This window comes from Heptranchias perlo, chromosome 20 (assembly GCF_035084215.1).
Source record: "Heptranchias perlo isolate sHepPer1 chromosome 20, sHepPer1.hap1, whole genome shotgun sequence".
In the NCBI taxonomy this organism is placed as follows: Eukaryota; Metazoa; Chordata; class Chondrichthyes; order Hexanchiformes; family Hexanchidae; genus Heptranchias; species Heptranchias perlo.
In genome coordinates this window covers 3,223,446-3,245,618 of record NC_090344.1, presented here as the reverse complement: position 1 = coordinate 3,245,618, position 22,173 = coordinate 3,223,446, and the positions used below count along the sequence as shown (strand labels likewise).

Below are 22,173 nucleotides of genomic sequence, written 5' to 3'. Positions count from 1 at the left end.
GCCCCCTCGTTACAGACTTCCCTAAATTCCCCTCTGAACTTTCCATATTCTGCCTGGTGAATGAATGAAGAAAAAAAATGTTAGGATTTCTGTCAGCCTGCAACTGAAAATTTTAGTTGATTAATGGCGATTTGAACAACTATTCGTCTTTTTTCAGAGTTTAATGAGTATTGCGAAATTAATACAGTAAACAATTTTGTTGAAGTTATTTCCCGAAACGGGAAAGGGACCGGTCTCCCACACTGAGAGCATTTGCAGACGGCAGCGATCTTCTGAGGCTTTCCTCGAAGCACATGTGCAGCAGAGTTTCTGTAGTGTAGTGGTTATCACCTTCGCTTAACACGCGAGCTGTCCCTGGTTCGAAACCGGGCAGGAGCATTTTTGGGCTGGCTCCATGAGTCGATCTCCTTTTTGGTCCCGAATCAGAGTCAGGTTCTTCCAACCCGTTTAATGTTTGCATGCCTGTGGAAGACTTTGGGATTGCCTTTTATGTTGGCCGCCAGTCTATTCTCATACCCTCGCTTTGCCCCTCTGATTTCACCTTTCAATTCTCCTCTGAACTTTCTATATTCTGCCTGGTGAATGAATGATTGAACAAAAAGTTAGGATTTCCGTCCGCCTGCAACAGAAAGTTATTAGTTGACTAATGGCGATTTGAACAACTATTCGTCTTTTTTCAGAGTTTAATGAGTATTGCGAAATTAATAAAGTAAACTATTTTGTAGAAGTTAATCCCCTGACCGGGAAAGGGACCCGTCTCCCACACTGAGAGCATTTGCAGACGTCAGCGATCTTCTGAGGGTTTCCGATAGCAACGTGGGCTTCAGAGTTTCTGTCGTGCAGTGTTTATCACGTGCATCTAACACGCGAAAGTTCTCTGGTTCGAAAACGGGCAGAAATATTTTTGGGCTGCCTCCATGAGTCGATCTCGTTTATGGTCCCGAATCAGAGTCGGGTTCTTACTACCCGTTTAATGTTTACATGCCTGTGGAAGAGATTTGGATTCCCTTTTATGTTGGCCGCCAGTCGATTCTCATCCTCTCTCTTTGGCCCTCTCATTTCCGCTTTCAGTTCTCCTCTGTCCTTTCTATATTCTGCCTGGTGAATGAATAAACAAAAGTTAGGATTTCCGTCAGCCTGAAACAGAAAGTTATTAGTTGATTAATGGCGATTTGAACAACTCTTCGTCTTTTTTTACAGAGTTTAATGAGTATTGCGAAATTAATACAGCAAACTTTTTGGTCGAAGTTAATTCCCTGAACGGGAAAGGAACCGGTCTCCCACACTGAGAGCATTTGCAGACGGCAGCGATCTTCTGAGGGTTTCCAAGAAGTACCTGTACAGCAGAGTTTCTGTAGTGTAGTGGTTATCACGTTCGCCTCACACGCGAAAGGTCCCCGGTTCGAAACCGGGCAGAAACATTTTTGGGCCAACCCCTCCGCCTCCATGAGTCGATCTCCTTTCTGGTCCCGAATCAGATTCGGGTTCTTCCGACCCGGTTAATGTTTACATGCCTGTGGAAGACTTTGGGATTGCCTTTTATGTTGGCCGCCAGTCTATTCTCATACCCTCTCTTTGGCCCTCTGATTTCCCCTTTCAATTCATAGAAGTTTAGAATCATAGAAGTTTATGACATGGAAACAAGCCCTTCGGCCCAACATGTCCATGTCGCCCAGTTTATACTACTGAGCTATTCCCAGTTACCTGCACTTGACCCATATCCCTCTATACCCATCTTACCCATGTCACTGTCCAAATGCTTTTTAAAAGACAAAATTGTACCCGCCTCTATTACTGCCTCTGGCAGCTCGTTCCAGACACTCACCACACTTTGAGTGAAAAAATTGCCCCTCTGGACATTTGTTTCCCTCCCCTCTCACCTTAAATCTATGCCCCCTCGTTACAGATTCACCTAAATTCCCCTCTGAACTTTCCATATTCGGCATGGTGAATGAATGACTAAAAAAAAAGTTATCATTTCTGTCAGCCTGCAACTGAAAATTATGAATGATTAATGGCGATTTGAACAACTATTCGTCTTTTTTCAGAGTTTAATGAGTATTGCGAAATTAATACAGTGAACGATTTTGTTGAAGTTGGTTCCCCAAACGGGAAAGTGACCCGTCTCCCATACTGAGAGCATTTGCAGACGGCAGCGATCTTCTGAGTCTTTCTTCGAAGCACATGCGCGGTAGAGTTTCTGTAGTGTAGTGGTTGTCACGTTTGCTTATCACGCGAGAGATCCTCGGTTCAAAACCGGGCAGAAGCATTTTTGGGCTGGCTCCATGAGTCGATCTCCTTTTTGGTCCCGAATCAGAGTCAGGTTCTTCCTACCCGTTTAATGTTTACATGCCTGTGGAAGAGATTTGGATTCCCTTTTATGTTGGCCGCCAGTCGATTCTCATCCTCTCTCTTTGGCCCTCTCATTTCCGCTTTCAGTTCTCCTCTGTCCTTTCTGTGTTCTGCCTGGTGAATGAATAAACAAAAGTTAGGATTTCCGTCCGCCTGCAACAGAAAGTTATGAGTTGATTAATGGCGATTTGAACAACTATTCGTCTTTTTTACAGAGTTTAATGAGTATGGCGAAATTAATGCAGCAAACTTTTTGGTCGAAGTGAATTCCCTGAACGGGAAAGGAACCGGTCTCCCACACTGAGAGCATTTGCAGACGGCAGCGATCTTCTGAGGGTTTCCTAGAAGTACCTGTACAGCAGAATTTCTGTAGTGTAGTGGTTATCACGTTCGCCTCACACGCGAAAGGTCCCCGGTTCGAAACCGGGCAGAAACATTTTTGGGCCAACCCCTCCGCCTCCATGAGTCGATCTCCTTTCTGGTCCCGAATCAGAGTCGGGTTCTAACCACCCGTTAAATGTTTACATGCCTGTGGAAGACTTTGGGATTGCCTTTTATGTTGGCCGCCAGTCTATTCTCATACCCTCGCTTTGCCCCTCTGATTTCCCCTTTCAATTCTCCTCTGAACTTTCTATATTCTGCCTGGTGAATGAATGATTGAACAAAAAGTTAGGATTTCCGTCCGCCTGCAACAGAAAGTTATTAGTTGATTAATGGCGATTTGAACAACTATTCGTCTTTTTTCAGAGTTTAATGAGTATTGCGAAATTAATAAAGTAAACTATTTTGTAGAAGTTAATCCCCTGACCGGGAAAGGGACCCGTCTCCCACACTGAGAGCATTTGCAGACGGCAGCTATCTTCTGAGGGTTTCCGATAGCAACGTGGGCTTCAGAGTTTCTGTCGTGTAGTTTTTATCACGTGCATCTAACACGCGAAAGTTCTCTGGTTCAAAAACGGGCAGAAACATTTTTGGGCTGCCTCCATGAGTCGATCTCGTTTATGGTCCCGAATCAGAGTCGGGTTCTTACTACCCGTTTAATGTTTACATGCCTGTGGAAGAGATTTGGATTCCCTTTTATGTTGGCCGCCAGTCGATTCTCATCCTCTCTCTTTGGCCCTCTCATTTCCGCTTTCAGTTCTCCTCTGTCCTTTCTATATTCTGCCTGGTGAATGAATAAACAAAAGTTAGGATTTCCGTCAGCCTGAAACAGAAAGTTATTAGTTGATTAATGGCGATTTGAACAACTATTTGTCTTTTTTTACAGAGTTTAATGAGTATTGCGAAATTAATACAGCAAACTTTTTGGTCGAAGTTCATTCCCTGAACGGGAAAGGAACTGATTGCGCGCTGCTCTTGTGGCGCAAACGCTCAGAGTGCGGTACTTTTATGAACTCCAGAAATGCCCAGGTTGTGAGTTTGAACCTCATCTGGAACAATCGAACATTTTGAGTTCAAGGTACAACTGTTATGTTCCATAACGCATCTACTTCTTAGTTTTCCCATGTGAGCTCTTGGGTTCCTCTGGCCTACCGTCTTACAATAGCAGGTGTGAATTTACTTGTTTCTAGGGGAGAGGGAGCGATTAGCGACAGCTGATATGGCAAAGGGGCCGGTACGAGATCTTTAAATCTAAAGAACTGAACATACAATTCTTCTTTTCGTTTAGCGGATATTCATCAGTTGGAAGTTTCGTGTGGGGAAAATCTCGATCGGGAATATTCTCCCTGGTGTCACTGTGTCACGGGTGAAATTATTCAGCTCACAGATGTTAATACGCTGAAAGGTCGAGAGGCCTTTTCCAGCTGCCGTGTGGGACAAGTTTAGCTTTTGAGCCGCTATGTAAAGTGTTATTTTAATTGCTGCTAACGAATGACAAGACATTGTTAAATAATAGCTGCATCATTAAATAAATTTAAAACAGAAATAGACAGTTTCCTAGAAGTAAAGGGAATTCGGGGTTACGGGGAGCGGGCAGGAAATTGGACATAAATTTAGATTTGAGGTTAGGATCAGATCAGCCATGATCTTATTGAATGGCGGAGCAGGCTCGAGGGGCCGATTGGCCTGCTCCTGCTCCTATTTCTTATGTTCTTATGTTCTTATTTGGCACAAACACGAATAATTGTGAACTCACGAGTTCACTGTCCATGTTTCTTACATCATGTTCAACAGAAACAAGGATTCTCCTCAACACGCTGCTGACAATTTTATAACAGGGACCCTCACCCAATTTTGACGTCTACGATGGATAATTCAGAGTCCTACAATGAATATGTACGATAGGAACTTAACAAATTGCGAGCCTGCGTCGCTCAGTAGGTAGAGAAACAGACTTTTAAAACGGGTAGTGATCTGAGGATCCAGTGTTCTGGTTGTAAATTTTGAAACAGCTGGCAAGTTCTGGCTTCGCAGCGGAGCAACAACTACGGGACAGACAATGCCTGTGATGTGTTGTCAAAGCTTCGGTGTTATCTTGTTTCCCAGGGATGGGCAGTAATGCGTTGTCTGAAGCGGCAATTGCAGCTTCCCGCCAGCAACTTGTGATCGGACAGGCGGCCTGAGTGTTGTTGCTCTCGTGGCCTCACTCAATGCAGGAGCTGGGGAACATCGAACATCGAAAAACTGATCTGTTTGTTGCCGCGGCTGCAATGCTGTTTATAACTGTATTTATAAATCGAGGCAGCGCTGCAGGATCCTTTAATAACCTCTCACAAATCAACTGAAAACAATCGCAATGTGCAGCTTTGAGAGGGGCTTCCTGCACAGTCGGGGCATGAAACGTGAATGAGGGCGAGACACTGTATATGTGTAGTGTTTGAATGTGTATTGAACTATACAGAGAATGGAAAATATATCAGTTCTGTGAGGTGTTGTATTTTATTCACATTTCACCACAGACTGAATTCTTGCTTTTTTTCAGACGTATTGATTTTTCGTGGGGAACTTTTTCAAAATGTTTCTGCCCGGTTTCGAACCGGGGACCTTTCGCGTGTTAGGCGAACGTGATAACCACTACACTACAGAAACTCTGCTACATATTTTGCTATAGAAAACCCTCAGAAGATAGCTGCCGTCTGCAAATGCTCTCAGTGTGGGAGACGGGTCCCTTTCCCGGTCAGGGGATTAACTTCTACAAAATAGTTTACTTTATTAATTTCGCAATACTCATTAAACTCTGAAAAAAGACGAATAGTTGTTCAAATCGCCATTAATCAACTCATAACTTTCTGTTTCAGGCTGACGGACATCCTAACTTTTTAAAAATTCAATCACCAGGCAGAATGCAGAAAGTTCAGAGGGGAACTGAAAGGGGAAATAAGAGAGGCAAAGAGAGGGTTTGAGAATCGACTGGCGGCCAACATAAAAGGCAGACAAAAAGTCTTCCACAGGCATGTAAACATTAAACGGGTAGTAAGAACCCGACTCTGATTTGGGAGCATCAAGGAGATCGATTCATGGAGGCAGAGGGTTTGGACCAAAAGACTGTGGACCAAACTCTGGAAAGTGGGTTGAGGCTCGATACCTCTTTTTCGGACGGCTCAGACACGAAGGGCCGAATAGCCTCCTTCTGTGGGGTAACTTTCTATGATTCCATGATATGATTGCCGTCTGTCTCGGAATGGTGTTAATATACAATCTGCTCTAAGTATACTTCAATCAAATTGGTGCCTCTGTTTCACTGTGAGAGCGAAGAGGCATTAATGTGTAGGCATTGACTGCAGCAGCTGGGTTGCCCCTTTATTTTTCCTCCTGTCCCAATCTTTCTTTAACCTCCTCTGCTGGTGTTGCAGGTTAGATCAGCCATCACCGTTCAAGGAAGCCTGAGAAGTCCATCAGGGGATAACACAAGAGACAGAGACAGGGAGAGATAGAGAAATGCATGCAATGAAAATAAACTGTATAAATAGAATTATACAGTCATTATTTTTTGAGTTCGTTCATGGGATGTGGGCGTCGCTGGCGAGGCCAGCATTTATTGCCCATCCCTCATTGCCCTTGAGGTATGGTTACAGTACAGAAGGAAGTTATTCAGCCAATCGAGCCCGTGCAGGCTCATTGTAAGAGCAATCCAGTTAGTCCCATTCCCCCACTCCTTCCCGGCAGCCCTGCATTTTTTCCCTTCAAGTGCTTATCAAATTCCTTTTTGAAAGCCACGATTGGATCTGCTTCCACCATCCTTTCAGGCTGCGCGTTCCAGATTACAACTACTCGTTGGTAAAGAAGTGTTCCCCATGTCGCCTTTGGGTCTTTTGACAATCACCTTAAATCTGTGTCCTCTGCTTCTCGACCCTTCCGCCAATGGGAACAGTTTCTATTTATTTACTTTATCTCAACTTTACATTATTTTGAACACTTCTATCAAATCTCCTCTCAATGTTCTCTGCTCCAACGAGAACAACCCCAGCACGGGGTAAATGCGGTCAATTAGCTTCAATTCATTTATTTGAGCATTAAACAGCTCTTTAAACATTACTGTGACATTATGGTAGCGTGCCCTCGCGGTCTCAGGTGTTCCATCAAATTTCTACGGAGGCGTGGGTTTGAATCCCACTGCTGTTAGAATTTCTGCCAATGTTCATTTTGGCCTATTCGCAGAAAACCCGATTGTCGTGCGATGGAGTAGAGGATGTGAAAGAAACTGAAAGTGAAAGTTCAGATATTATTTTCATCGCAATGACTGGACACGTTTCCACAGGTAAAGGCCTCTCAACTTAAGATTCTTTCTAGCAGAGTGGTACAGGTGATCAAAGTGACTGGGCTCCAGCGGCGCAACCAGTCAGTGCGCGGTCCTTATATGACAGTCCACGGCCGGGAAATGGCGAGGTTGTTAGTCGAGGCCCACCGAAACCAACCAATCCTTTTACTTGTGAAAATTTCGGCCGGAGTTGAAGGTACAATTGGTGTGTTCCAAAATGCATCTCGTTATTTGCATAGCCGTGTGGTTCCTCCGGCGTATGCTGTTGCAAAAGCAGATGAGAACATTTCGGACTGAGATGAGGAGAAATTTCTTCACTCAGAGGGTGGTGAACCTATGGAATTCTCTACCACAGAAGACTGTGGAGGCCAAGTCAATAAATATATGTAAGAAGGAGCTGGATAGATTTCTGGACACAAAAGACATCAAGGGGTATGGGGAGAGAGCGGGAATATAATATTGAGGTCCAGGATCAGCCATGGTCGTATTGAATGGCGGAGCAGGCTCGAACGGCCGACTCCTGCTCCTATTTTCTATGTTTCTATTTACAATTGGCGTGTTCCGTAATGCATCTAGTTATTTCTTCAGCCATGTGGTTCCTCCGGCCTACTCTGTCGCAATCGCAGATGAGATGTTTAGTCTTCTTAGTTTACAGACGGAGGCTTCGGAATTGGAGCCACAAACTATGATTTTGATCCATCTACAAATTATGGGATTTAGCTTGAGTTTTAAACCAGCGCGTTAGACCGCTCAGCCACAATACTTTCCATCTTGCGTTCTTCACGTGCTACTTTTACAGGAATAGAATTACTGCAAACAAGAATTCTACCCCTCAAGCACCAATGCTCGCACCGCAGCAGGATGAATGTATCCAGTTTGAAACCTGTCTGAAGGAACATTCCGTCTGACAGAGCTGGAAGTCCGGCAGATTGACTTTCTCGGTGAGCAGATGATGAGCCTCCTTCTTGAGAGTGTTTCGCCAATCCAGCTCAGAGTGGATTAAGCATTATAAATTCGGGTGGGACTGGAGCCACTTGTATAAGAGAAAGTGGATGGGGGCTGTTTCCCTTCCTTGACAGATATTAATGATCCTGTTCCGGTTTTGCTGTAAAATTTCACTTCCCAGCTCCGAAATCAACGAACTAAAATTTAACGGTGGTTCGATGCGAACACACAATTTCTGAGCGAAAAGTCCGATGTGCTCCCCATTGCGCGACTAAACTGGTTATGAATTATATGATTTCACATTACCCATATGCCGCTTATGAACTTTTGATGCGGTGGAGCAAGTGGTTCGAAAGCTCAGTGGGGTTTCAAATGAACTCCTGAGAAAGTTTGTCCAATGCGTAGTGCTCTCTCTCCCTCTTTCTTTTGCTCTCTCTCGCTTTCTCTCTTGAGCTCTCACTCTCCCCGTTTATCTATAGAGGGGTCGAATACAAAGAGGTGGAAGTTATGTTACAGCTGCACAGAGCTCTGGTGAGACGCCATCTGGAGGACTGCATTCAGTTCTGGGCACCCCAACTCACGAAGTGTGTATTAACCTGGAGGCTCGAGGGGCTGAATGGCCGATTCCTGTTCCTATTTTGCAATGAATGAAACAATAATTCAAGAATAGAGGCGCTAATGTATCAGGACGAGTGAGTGAAGAATGTTTTCTGTTTGAAGTACTGATTTCATTAATTGAATATTCTCTGTGTCCCAGCTCAGTGCAGTCCAGTCCAGAAAAGCTGCTCGCACAAAGTGGCATTTTCTGTGAGAAAACAAAAGGCTTGTTCAGGCCATGACAGTACCGAGTGCGGGTAGGCCTGCGCATGAAATGGAAAAGTGAGGTGAAATGCTCCCACGAGCAGCGGATGTCTCTGTTTACATTTCCAAAATGCACACACGCATCGGCCGAATCGATTCAACTCATGGGAAAGCTGCGAGGCGAGGCAGGGCTGCAGTGGATCATTTGAAGCAACTGACATACACAAGATTCGGCCCGTTTCACGTGGCATCTCCTGTTTCTGACTGTTCTTCCCCTCCCGCTTCCTCTACTCCTCCAGCTGCCAGGTGAATTAGATGCTTGATGAAAACACAGGGGAATTCATGAATCCCATCCTGACCTGGACAGCAGGGAGCGAGAGGGAAAGAACGGTACTGGCCATTGAGAAGGGATGGATTTTGCACATGCCGGGAAAAATAGACACAAATATCTCATCTCCCTGCTTCTTTGGTATGTGGGATATCTTAATGCTCAGGTTATGATATCACTGCCCCCACACCCCGGTCCATGATCTCCACTCGCACTCTCCATCCAATCTCGCACACCTTTGCTTAGGTTTGAAATCGTGTAAGTTTTCACACTGGGATTCAATTTGAAGAAAGCGATGCTGTGATAACCTGGGGCTATTGAGGAGTGCAAGAAGGCTAATGATAACAGTGACAGTTCTGACACTATGAGCTACAGTTAAAGGTGGACAACATTTAAAGTCTCATGCAGCAGGTCTGGGTCCAAATCTTTCACGTGGCATCTCCTTCTGCTCCTGTCACTCATTTTCCTCCACGGAGAGTTCATTTGGAATTCCTGTGCGGCTGCATTGCGCATTTTCCAGTTCTGCTTCGAATAATCGAGATTTTAAAGGCACCTCTGCGACCTGCACTTTCTTTAAATGAGTTTTGTTCGCGTAGCATTCGACTGTGAAATCGCTCTCGGTTTTCATCTCAATGAAGCAGACTGTGACCGCATTGTATCTGTCAGCGTGGAAGTGGCGAGGTTGGGGTCAGCACGGGTGGTGTTCAACTTTTGAAATCTCACCAATTACAAGAGAAAAGAGACATTGAATCAAACTGTCCCTGTCAGTGATGAATTGAAGGGAATATCGCTCCAAGCAGATCTGGACAATGCGCAGTGCAGCCGCACAGGAGTTCCAAATCCAACCTCTCGCCACTCGGCAATCGCATTAACTGAACTTTGCTCTGACCCAGTGTCACCGCGCTGAAATCGAATGTTTGTCGGCCACATTTTTTCTTAACATCATAGTTACTGGTTTAATGGTGAAAACTGCCGTCCGCTGCACTGTAAGAACAAGAGGCACCTTTGTAGACACCGTGTAGTGTCACAGACCTGCTCGTTGGACCTGCTCGTTTCATCTCCTCTCATTTTCACCACACCTGAATATTACTGGAATAGAGAATGGAGAATCACAGCTCGAAAAATCAATCCTCTCTGCCACGATGCGACTAAGACTTCCAACATACAGATGTTTAATGGCAAGGTGAGTTTAATGTTCAGAAATAATACAGGACAGATTTTCACTCAGCAAGCTTCACACCCTTTATTTTGGAAAAGTAAACTGATGGTGGAGAGATGTTATATTGATCGCGGCAACCTGAATTTTTAGCTCGTTGGCTCAAATGGCTCAAAAACAAACGTGTCGTGTCTCTGTGCCGCAATCGGTTAGCGCGTTCGGCTGTTAACTGAAAGGTTGGTGCTTCGAGCCCACCCAGGGACGGGAGGGAAAATTTTACCTTAAGTTTCATGGTCTCGTATTTCCTGTTTTCAAATATATGTTTTGTCTGCAAAAAATGCACGGTTTCGATGGCCAGCTGAGCACGACCGATCTTCCACCATTTAACTTGAGATTGCCTTCACGAAAATCAGAATTCTTCTTGACAGACAAGGTCCAAAGATTGCAGGAGAGCCGCTTCACTTTGACATGGATGTTTCTGCAGTGAGCGACACCAGACTGTTTCCACGATAAATGTCAGTCCTTTTATTTTGGAAACGCAAAATTGTTTTCGCATTCCGAAGGGTTTCAGTTCATTTGTGAACTCCACCACTGACACTGCTGAAGGTTGTAGGCTCAGGGAATGGGACCTCCAGGAGTGGACTGTAAGAAAGCTGGGTTTCGGCATCCTGACAAATATATGCCGAGGAACCAGAGGAATCCTTACGAAGGAACCGTCTGGGGTTTTACCTGTAAGTTTAGGTCTCAGGGTGAATGATTCCTGACTCCCCGAACTGTCTTACATTTAACTCAGGTCAGATCAGGATGAATTCAGTTTACAGGAGGATAGTGTCAAATATCACCCACAATCGAGGGAGACAAAAGCAGCCATTAGACAAGCTACGAGATCATTGGAAAAGCAGATGGTGCACAATTGTGGGAATAAAAGCAAACGCCTTTTCAGCTGCGTCAGGAGTCAGAAGACCATTCAAGATAGTTTAGGTCCACTGAAAGGCAGTTCAGGACAGATTCCCAGGCTATGGCAGAGCTGTTAAATGACTATTTCTCATCAGCCTACACTCCTGTGGATGATGCTCAGATTCCAGCTGTGGGATGTGCTGTCGACAATAACATCATAAATATTAAAATAGAAAGGGATGTCATCTTGGATAAAATACGAAATCTCAAAATAGATTGTGCTCCAGGTCCCGATGATATTCACCCACGGGTGTTTAAAGAGATGAGACGGGTGCTCTGTGAGCCCCTTGCGTGTATCTTCAACAGCTCAGTCGAGTCAGCGATTGTCTCCTGAGATTAGAAAATAGCTTACGTAGTTCCCATTTTCATTAAAGGGGACAAATCAGAGCCAGGGAATGACAGGCCCATCGGTGTGACATCGATCAGAGGGAATATGATTGAAGGGATCCGAAGAGATGCTGTTTATGACCACGGGTAAAGAGAAGGCGCCATTAGACATCCTCAACACTGCTTCCGGGAAAGAAGATCGTGTCTTGCAAACTTGCTTGAGTTTTTTGAAGAAGTTGCTGGGTTAGTGGATGAGGGTAATCCGCTTCACATTGTCTATCTTAGGCTTGTCAAACTCATTTTGGATGATGAGCCTGATCCGATATTATGGCACTTGGCCTGGGCCACATTCAGCAAAAGTTATTAAACTAGAAATAGATGAAGATGAACGATATTGGTACTTACTTACGTTTAGATTTTATTTATTGCTACTGCTGCTCCCAATACCTGGCACCTCTTAGCTTGAACCATTGCATCAACATTTGGAGTAAATGACTGGGCTGTGTGATGTCTTGGATAAAAACATGAGGCCACTTGTCATTACAGAACTTTGGAAGTGATTTCCACAGTTTCACAACTCCCTGTGTAAAGAAGTTTCTCTTGATCACTGCATTAAAGCAGAAAGTAGGGGTTAAGGTTCGCTACTCAGACTGGTAAAAGGTGGAAAGTGGTGTTCCACAAGGATCGGTGCTGGGACCACTGTTCACAATTTATGATGTGGAGATGCCGGTGATGAACCGAAAGCTTGTGGGATTAAAAATAAAATCGTTGGACTATAACTTGGTGTTGTAAAATTGTTGACAATTGTTAACCCCAGTCCATAACCGGCATCTCCACATCATGGCCACAATTTATATAAACGATTTGGACTCGGGAATCGGATGTACAATTTCAAAATTTACGGATGACACCAGTTTGGGGCGGGGTATAGCTGATACTGATGAAGACTACAAGAATATACAAGAAGACATTAATAAACTTGCAGAATGGGGGTGTAATTGGCAAATTAATTTTAATAAAGATGAGGATGAAGTGGAGCATTTTGGTCGCAAGAACAAGGAGGCCACATACTGCTTGTACAATAAGAGTGTATATGGGGTAGAAATGCAATGGGATCTGGGGACACAGATACACAAATCACTAAAATTAGTGATGCAGCTTAAAAAGGCCATAAAAAAGCAAACCAAGCACTGGGGTTCATTTCTAGAGGGATAGAATTGGAAAGTTATGTTAAACTTGTATAAAACCTTGATTGGACTACACTTGGAGTACTTTGAACAGTTCTGGTCTCCATATTATATGAAGGATATAGAGATACTGGAGAAGGTGCAAAAAGGATGTCACCATTTTCGTGGTCGCTGGATTTGGTGTCTCTGTGCAACTGATCCCTGTATTTGGTGTCCCAGTGTAAGTGGTCCCTGGATTTGGGGTCCAAGTGTAAGTGGTCCTGGATTTGGTGTCTCAGTATAAGTTGTTCCCGGATTTGGTGTCCCGTGTAAGTTGCCCTCGATTTGGTGTCACGGTGTACGTGGTCCCTTGTGTATTGAGGCATCGCTCGTGGAATTTTTCTCCTCTTTTCACTTTTGCAAAAATTGTTGCCAGCTTATTAAAGCCAGAAAAAAATGAGACCTCGTCAGTTTCCCTGAGAATGACAGGTCTGAATTCGAGTTAGAGAACATTTAGCAATTAAACAAGACTGGGCGGGTCGGGCCTGAGTTGCGACTCACGAACGGAAAAGTAGCGGCCAGTTTACCTCGCACCATGGGGAACGGCTGAGCACTCGGGTTTCTGTATAATTTATTTATTATGTTTGTTGCCTCCCTGGCACCAACCTCGATGGGATGACAATGATTAATTTTCTGTTCGGCAATTCCGGCATTCAATGGCGGGGCATTTCCCCACAATCCCCCGCGCCTCAGAATGTGCCCTATCAATGACTACAGGAGAATCGTGCGCAGTGGCAGGACCGGGCCGTGCTCTGAGCATGAGCAGTGCGAGTGGTGGCGAAGGACTGAGGAGGAAGAGGCGAGTCGGAGGCCGGGAGAAGACGGGGGAGGAATGGGACCTGTGGGTAGGCGGAGAAGGTTCACAAGCACCTGATCGCATCTTGAGGCCTCAAATATGCGTCCACAGGCCCAGTGTTTGCAGCTCGGTGACAGGCCCGACCGGCAGCCGTCTGAAAAGCAGTGTGACAGGCCGCCATCTTGCGAGCGGAAGTCATGGTAGAATCTTGGCGCATGCGCGGCCATCTTGGCACAGGAAAAAAGAGTGGGCGGGGCTTCAGGGTCCCAGTGCCTCATTTATTTTCTTCTCACTCTGCCCACAGCGGGTTTAGAACTGAACCTAACCAGAGGAGAGGGAGGGAGAAAACTGGGAGTGGAGGGAAGAAATATTGGAGATGGTGGGATGGGTTTGGATTTCAGCACAGGGAGGAGGGAGAGTGTGTGGGACGGGGATTTACGGCTTTGGCGGAAAAGAGAGGATGGAAAGTTCCATCGAAACTAGAATTGTCTGTTCCAAATTTCGATCCTTTATTTAGAGTGATGACTTTTGTGAACTTTTACAGGGTATCAGAAGGGGAGGATTTGCAGACGGGAAATTCAAACCAAATATCACATCAAGATCTGACAGAGTCACTCGATTCATCAGGACCTGAATATCATCGACCTTTGAATGTGGAAGGAGAAATGTTTGTCTTTTCTGTCTGTGGGACAAGATTTCAAACATCAGTGTGACTGGAAAAGTACCGAGACACACACCCGAGTGAGAGTGTTCCAGTGCACTGACTGTGGAAAGAGCTTTCACCAGTTACACAGACTGAAAAAACACCGCACCATTCACAGCGGGGAGAAACCGTACACGTGTTCTGTGTGTGGACGAGGCTTCAACTGATCGTCCAACCTGGAGAGACACAAGGACACCCGCACCACGGAGAAACCGTGGAAATGTGGTGACTGTGGGAAGGAATTCAATTACCCATCAGAGCTGGAAACTCATCGACGCAGTCACACTGGGCAGAGTCAGTTCACCTGCTCCAAACAAAGCAGGAAAAGCACAGTTTCCGTTCTGGGGTGCGTTTCCTGATCTCACCGGAGTGGGACTGAGCCCCACAGAGCAGGAATATCCCAGGCCTGTGCTGAGTTTTCTATTGTCAGGCTCGTGTTTCGAGCCCCACTTCGGGTGGTTTGTGTTTTTATCTTTAGGCTGATTTCACAAGCGATCCTCAGTTCCAAATTCCCCCGGCAGAGAGTTCAAGGAGTATTTGATATAAATTAGATTCAAGGGCAGTATCAAAAATGTCCTCCTTGATTCTGGACTTTGATATCCCTCCAACCGCTCGCTGCTACTGATTGAACTTTATTTCAATTCACCTGCAGCTCGGGATCAGTGCGGATCAGAGTGTCTGCGGGCCCATCTCTCCCTTCAGAGTCCATCAGTGCCGGGAAAAGAATGGAAATTTTACAGACATTACGTGTTCTGTAACTTCTCATGAAAACTAAAGTGTTTTTCACTCCGTGTCCAAAACTGTGTGGTCTCCCCTGGTGTGTCCACTTTCTGTGTTTATAAACACTTTGGTGTATTTCGTTCCGTGTCCATAACTGTGAAGTCGCCCCTGGTGTATTACCATTTTGTGTTTATAAAGAGTGTAAATTATTGACTGGGGGTTTGTGTGTTGGGGGTTTGAGGGTGAGCTCTGATTCCCGCGACCTGATTGATTCAATGGATGAAAGAATGAATGAGAGAGAGGCGCGATGTGGGAGACGGGATGATAGAAGAATGTGTCCACGAACCTGGTTAAAAGTGGCCCAAACACAAGATAATATTAAGATATCATCAGCAGAACATTAACATAACCTGAGCTCCGGGATCTGGTCGGGTCCCATTCCCCCGAGGGAAGGAATGAGCGGGAGAGGCAATTCCACTCGGTTTATGTTTGTTTTTTTCCAAAGCAACGCCATACACTCTAACTTGGCATGGAGTCGATATAGCTTAGTTGAGAATCCAAAAATTGGAAAGTCCCTGGTTGAATCCCGAATTTCAGCAACATTTGGTTGTTTGGATCTCGTTCTTTGGGTCGAATCTCGCCTTAATTTACACAGAAATTTTAACCGGCGCTGGAGGCTTGGGGAAGGAGTAGAGAAGCATCAAGGATGAGAAATATTGATAGCATCTTTATTTAGCTTTATTTCTTTCTGCATTTTTCTCTGTTTTTTGCCTCTCTCAGCGCCGGCGAACATGTGATTTGAAGCATTTGATTCCTAAACTGATGCATTTTCCTCATCTCCGCTCTGTCTGTTTCTAACTGCTTGTGATCATCAAAGGGAACAAGCCCCGAGTTAAACGTTTATCAGCAAACCGACAGAGAGATATCACAACGGGAATAAAACTCGTTGCTTCACATTGTTAGATACTCAGTGACTCAGATTGTAATGTGTGTCAGTAAACATACCCGGATACTGAGTGACACGGATTGTAATGTGTGTCAGTAAACATACCCGGATACTGAGTGACACAGTTTGTAATGTGTGTCAGTAAACATACCCTGATACTGAGTGACACGGATTGTAATGTGTGTCAGTAAACATACCCGGATACTGAGTGACACGGATTGTAATGTGTGTCAGTAAACATACCCGGATACTGAGTGACAGGGATTGTAATGTGTGTCAGTGAACATACCCGGACACTGAGTGACACAGGTTGTAATGTTTGTCAGAAAGCATACCTGGAAAAATGGTTCCGGAAATGGAAAGAAATGGAGAGATGGGAAAAGAGACAGACGGAAAGAGATGGAGACACGGAAAGGTGAGTGAGAAAAGAAGGATAAATGAAGAATGAACAGAAAGATTTTTTTTCTCCGTCCCAGGGGCAAAGAGAAATCAAACATTGCAACGAATGCTATTTCAAATACAATTTCCTCTGACTTTTTGCGTGAATTTCCGTGTGACTCAAGTCCGGATTTTCAAAGTCACTAAAGTAATATAATTAATTACTAAGGGCCCATGCGGGGATCGAACCGCGACCTTGGCGTTATTAGCACCACGCTCCAACCAACTGAGCTAACAGGCCATTTTTATTGTTTAGGTCAATCGGTTTGGGGCACGTATTGGGTGGTCTGTGTTTCACTTCTCACACTGCGTTATCCGGTTATTGCAGGAACATTGAACACACCACATCCCTTAAACATTGTTACTTGTTTCTGCATAAAACTGGCAAGGGTATAAATCGAAATTAACAGATAAGGAGCACTTTAATGCGACAAATTTAATTCTCGTGATAATTATGTTCTGAACAGTGAAAAGCCCACCCCTGAAACACTGCCCCGCTGTGAAACGAGTGGGCAGGACCCTGAGGTACTGCCAAAATCGTGTGCTGAGGTTTCTGTGGTGTAGTGCTTGTCATGTTCGCCTTTTACGTGAAAAAGCTCGATTTCAGTTCCCGCATAAAAACATAGTATTGAGGAACTTGCTTCGGATAAACCCCCAAGCGTCAACTTGTGCTTGGAGAAGGGACAATTCTTGTTCCTTCCTGTTAACTTTAACAACGGCTGTACCAAATTCCAGGTGTCGTAAACTATCAACATTTGAAACCAGACCCTTAAAATGCAGTCTGGAAAGTGGAAAACGGTGAAAGTGCATCACAGACAAAGCACAAAAACTTATTTAAAGCTTCATTATCCATGTTAGTATTTCCGTGATTCTGCAGCATAAAGTTATCGGTTACAACAATTATTCATCTTTCACAGAATTTCATTAGTTTCATGAATTAATTTAACAACGTTCATTGGTTACTGCAACCATAAGCTTGAGCTCGGTGAAATATTAATATTGTTAATCATGGGATGTGATGTTTTTCTCTGGTACAATCATTTAGCGCGTTCAGCTCTTAACCCAAAATTTGGTGGTCCGATGACCCCAAGGGACGATACAATATCTCCGATTTCAATGCGTGTTTTCATTGTAAGAAAATGCACCATAAATGAATTTGATGAAACGTGACCAATATTGTTGACTTGAAATAGTTAGTGTGCAACTTGACATTGCACCACATCGGAATCCAAATTAAGATTCGGGGCCAGAAAAGCAGATGCATGCACGGAGGCAGAGGGCAAGGCTGAAGTATTAAATGAGTACTTTGCATCTGTCTTCACCAAGGAAGAAGAAGCTGCCAGAGTCAGTAAAAGCGGAGGTCGTGGAGATGCTGGATGGGATAAAAATTGATAAAGAAGAGGTACTAGAAAGGCTGGCTGTACTTAAAGTGGGTAAGTCACACGGTCCGGATGGGATGCATCCTTGGTTTCTGAGGGAAGTAAGGGTGAAAATTTCAGAGTTGCTGGCCATAATCTCCAATCGTCCTGAGATATGGGGGTGGTGCCAGACGACTGGAAAATCTCAAATGTTACTCCCTTTTTAAAAACGTGTGCAAGGATAAACCCAGCAACTACAGGACAGTCAGTTAAACCTCGGTGGTAGAGAAGCTTTAGGAAACGATAAATACGGGATAAAAATAACAGCCAGTTCGACAAGTGTAGATTAATAAAGGAAAGCCAACACGAATTTGTTAAAGGCAAATCTTGTTTAACTAACTCGATTTGAGTTTTTCGATGAAGTAAAGTGCCACATAATAGGCTTGTCAGCAAAATTGAAGCCCATGGAATAAAAGCATGGATACTAAATTGGATAAATGACAGGAAACAGACAGTCGTGGTGAACGGATTTTTTTCGGACTGGAGGAAGGTAGACAGTGTTGTTTTCCATGGGTCTGGACGAGGACCACTGCTTTTTGATATATATTAATGATTTGGACTTGTCCGTACAGGAACAATTTCAAAATTCACAGATAACACAAAACTAGGAATTGTAGTGAACAGTGAAGAGGATAATAATCGTCTTCAAGAGTACACAGACGGGCTGGTGGAATGGGCGGACACATGGCAGATAAAATTTAATGCAGAGAAGTGCGAACTGATATATTTTGGCAGGAAGAATGAGGAGAGGCAATATAAACTAAATGATACAAATGAGGTGCTGGAATAGAGAGTCCTGGGGGCATATGTGCACACATCTTTGAAGGTGGCAGGACAGGCTGAGAACGTGGTCATGGGCTTTATAAATAGAGGCATAGAATACAAACTCAAGAAAGTTATGTTGAACCTTTATAAACACTGGTTCGGCCACAACCAGAGCATTGTGTCCAATTCTGGGCACCGCATTTTAGGAAGGATGTGAAGGCCTTAGAGAGGGTGCAGAAAAGATTTACTAGAATGGCTCCAGAGATGAGGGACTTCAGTTATGTGGACAGACTGGAGAAGTTGGGATTGTTCTTATAGCAGAGTCGGTTGAAAGGAGATTTGATTGAAGTGTTCAAAATCATGAAGGGTTTAGAAAAAGTAAATAAAGAGAAGCTGTTCCCATTGGCAGAAAGGTCGGGAACCAGACGACATAGATTTAAGGTGATTGGCAAAGAAACCAAACGCGAAATGAGTAAAACTTTTTTTACGCAGAGAGTTGTTATGATCCAGATGTGCTGTCTCAAACGGTGGAAGCAGATTCAATCGTGGCTTTCAAAAAGGAATTGGATAAATATTTGAAGGGAAAAATTGCAGGGCCACGGGGCAACAGCGGGGGAATGAGACTAACTGGATTGCTCTTACAAAGAGATGGCACGGTCTGGATAGGCCGAATTGACTTCCTTCTGTGCTTTAACCATTCTATGATTCGATGATTGGATGGACAGAGCGGTCTAAAAGGATAGGCGATCGGTTGTGGGTAGCAGGGAAACTTTCGACTGGTTGCACGGCTGTGTTACTGACGGCTCGTTGGTCTCGGATTATGGTTTTCACTTTGGGCGTTTCACTAATTGATATGTGAGAGGTCCGGGGTTCAAATTCCTGGACGAGCCCTCCTGTGTCACTATTTTCAGTGGAAATTCATTCATTTGTTTCCCACATCTTTCCAGCGTTGCAGAATATAGGATTGACTTAATTCTAGACCATGTTTGACGTTCAGAGGCCAGAACGCAGAGGGTTTGTGGACGCAACACCACACAGGGAAAGGAAAATGTCTCAACGTCGTGTGCAGATTGAAGCTGAATGTGAATGTATCCTTTTTCAGGCGATCTCATCGGTACAGAATGAAAATGCTCTTGAATCGGCCGGGAATCAATCCCCGTCTCCTCGGGTGGCAGGTGAGAATTTTACCAGTGAAACAGCAACGTCCGGACTGTAGCGGCTGCATGTGTCCAGTTGGAAACCTGTCTGAAAGAACATATAGTCTCACAAATCTCCTGTGACTACCCTGTGCATTCTGATTTACAGCCGTGCATCAAAGGCGTTCGCAGCTGCGGTAGTCGAGTGGTTAAGATGTTCGATCTGAAACCCAATGGGGTATTCCGGCAGAAGTTGGAATCGTGCTATCGGCGCTATTGTGTAAAGTTTTGTTCAATGCTCAAATAAATACGATCTGGAGATAACGGGCTGCAATTCCTTCCCTCAGAGAGATACTCCACCGCGGCAGATCATTTTAACTGGGAGCCCAGTGGTCTCTTGCCAAATATCAAGATATGTGAAGGGAACTTCACAATATTCCACAACTGTCCAAAACTGGGCACCGCACTTTATAAAGGATGTGAAGGCCTCAGACAGAGTGCAGAAACATTAACTGGAATGGTTCCAGGGATGAGGTCTTCAGTTACGCGGGTGGACTGGAGAAGCTGAAGTTGTTCCCTTCGAGCAGAGAAGGTTGAGTGGAGATTTGATAGAAGTGTTCAAAATCATGACGGGTTTAGATAAAGTAAATAAAGAGAAACTGCTCCCGTTGGCGGAAGGGTCGAGAACCAGAGGACGCAGATTTACGGTGGTTGACAAAAGAACCAAAGGCGATATGAGGAAAAACTTTTTAAACTAGCGAGTAGATATAATCTGGAATGCATCGGCTGAAAGGGTGGTGGAAGCAGAATTAATCGTGGTTTCTAAAAGGAATTGGATAAGTATTTGAAGGGAAAATATTTGCAAGTATACGTGGAAAGAACGGGGGAATGGGACGATCTGGATTGCACTGAAAGAGAGCCGGCAAAGGCTCGATGGTCCGAATGGCCTCCATCTGTGCAGTGACGCTTCTATGATTCCCAATCTCCATCTTAAATTCTGCTAACTTGATGTTAGGTTTTTTCTATACTTTTATCTCTCTATCTCTCTCTGTCTTTGTCTCTCTGTGTTTCCCCCTGATGGACTTCTCAGGCAGCCTTGAACGGCCATAGCTGATCGAACCTGCGACACCAGCAGAGAAGGGTCAAGATAGAATGACTGAGACGGTAGGAAAAGTAAAAATCTAACCCAGATGATGAATTCGCAGCGAATGTCTACACATTAATGTCTCTTCGTCCTCACAGTGTAAACATCAGTAATTTTATTCCACTATAAAAAGAAAGAAAGTCTTGTATTTATAAAGCGCTTTTCACGACCTCAAGACGTCCCAAAGTGCTTTACAACCAATGAAGTATTTTTGAAGTGTTGTCACTGTTAGACTTGTGGGAGAGTGGATAATCTGCGGATGCCGAGGGAGACAACAATGTAACTTTAGAGCAATTAATTCTGCAAAGTCTCACTTGGCATTACAAGTCGCACATTGAAAACGAATGTGGAAAGGAGAGCCTAATATTGTTGATATGAAATAGTTAGTGTACAACTTCACATTGCTGCACATCAGAAGAGAAAAAGTGATCGGATGGATTGTCAGATGGCCGATCGGCTGTGGGTGGCACCGAATTCTGCACTGGTTGCACCCTTTTGGTAGCAGTAGCTGTCAGATCATTTCATAGCTGCGATGGCCGAGTGGTTAAGGCGTTGGACTCGAAATCCAATGGGGTTTTCCTACGCAGGTTCGAATCCTGCTCGTAGCGCTATTTCTTAAAGATTTGTTCAATGCTCAAATAAATATGAACTGGAGTGAACGGACCGTGTTCCCTCCCTCAGAGAGATGCTCCAGCGCGGCAAACGCTTCTCATTCGGAGCCCAATGGTCACTTGCAAAGTTGCACGGCACGTGAAAGAATCTCTCCCAAGCTCCATCTTAAATTCTGCTCGTTCGCAGAGCTTGATATTTATACTATTTGTTTCTACACTTTAATCTCTCCCTGTCTCTGTCTCTTGACTCTCTGAGTTTTCCCCTGATGGACTTCTCAGGCTTTCTTGAACGGCCAAAGATGATCGAACCTGCAACACCAGCAGAGAAGGGTAAAGATGGAAAGACTGAGACGGGGGGAGAAGCAAAGGTGCAACCCAGCTGATGAATTTTTAGCTAATATACACACATTTATGTCTTTTCGCCCTTACAGTGAAAACATCAGCAATTTGAGTACAGTGCACTTATAGTAGAGTGTTTAAATGCGGATGTCGAGACAGACACCAATCGATCCGTTGCCATGGTGATGACCGAATCGAAACACTGGGCCACAAGGAAACGCTGAAAATTCTTTGCTGCGAACAGGCAGACCAACGCGGCCTTTCCTACTTGCCCCTTCGTAATTCAGGTAATTTTCCTGCCAGACAAGCTGCTCGCACAAAATGGCATTTTCTGTTCAAACCACTATCGCGACAGAAGGTGATGTT

General features: G+C 44.5%; 7 non-coding genes across 7 annotated transcripts; 5 read left to right on the top strand and 2 right to left on the bottom strand.

Moving 5' to 3' along the window:
* Positions 1-305: 305 nt before the first annotated feature.
* On the top strand, positions 306-378 carry trnav-aac (transfer RNA valine (anticodon AAC)). Its single transcript has one exon. It is a non-coding gene; the product is annotated as a tRNA-Val (tRNA).
* Positions 379-1,348: 970 nt separating this feature from the next.
* On the top strand, positions 1,349-1,421 carry trnav-cac (transfer RNA valine (anticodon CAC)). The gene has a single exon. It is a non-coding gene; the product is annotated as a tRNA-Val (tRNA).
* Positions 1,422-2,715: 1,294 nt separating this feature from the next.
* Positions 2,716-2,788, top strand: trnav-cac (transfer RNA valine (anticodon CAC)). The gene has a single exon. It is a non-coding gene; the product is annotated as a tRNA-Val (tRNA).
* A 2,521-nt stretch (positions 2,789-5,309) lies between these two features.
* trnav-aac (transfer RNA valine (anticodon AAC)) lies at positions 5,310-5,382 on the bottom strand. The gene has a single exon. It is a non-coding gene; the product is annotated as a tRNA-Val (tRNA).
* A 5,089-nt stretch (positions 5,383-10,471) lies between these two features.
* On the top strand, positions 10,472-10,545 carry trnan-guu (transfer RNA asparagine (anticodon GUU)). Its single transcript has one exon. It is a non-coding gene; the product is annotated as a tRNA-Asn (tRNA).
* Positions 10,546-16,562: 6,017 nt separating this feature from the next.
* trnai-aau (transfer RNA isoleucine (anticodon AAU)) lies at positions 16,563-16,635 on the bottom strand. Its single transcript has one exon. It is a non-coding gene; the product is annotated as a tRNA-Ile (tRNA).
* A 4,748-nt stretch (positions 16,636-21,383) lies between these two features.
* trnas-cga (transfer RNA serine (anticodon CGA)) lies at positions 21,384-21,465 on the top strand. Its single transcript has one exon. It is a non-coding gene; the product is annotated as a tRNA-Ser (tRNA).
* The last annotated feature ends 708 nt before the right edge of the window (positions 21,466-22,173 follow it).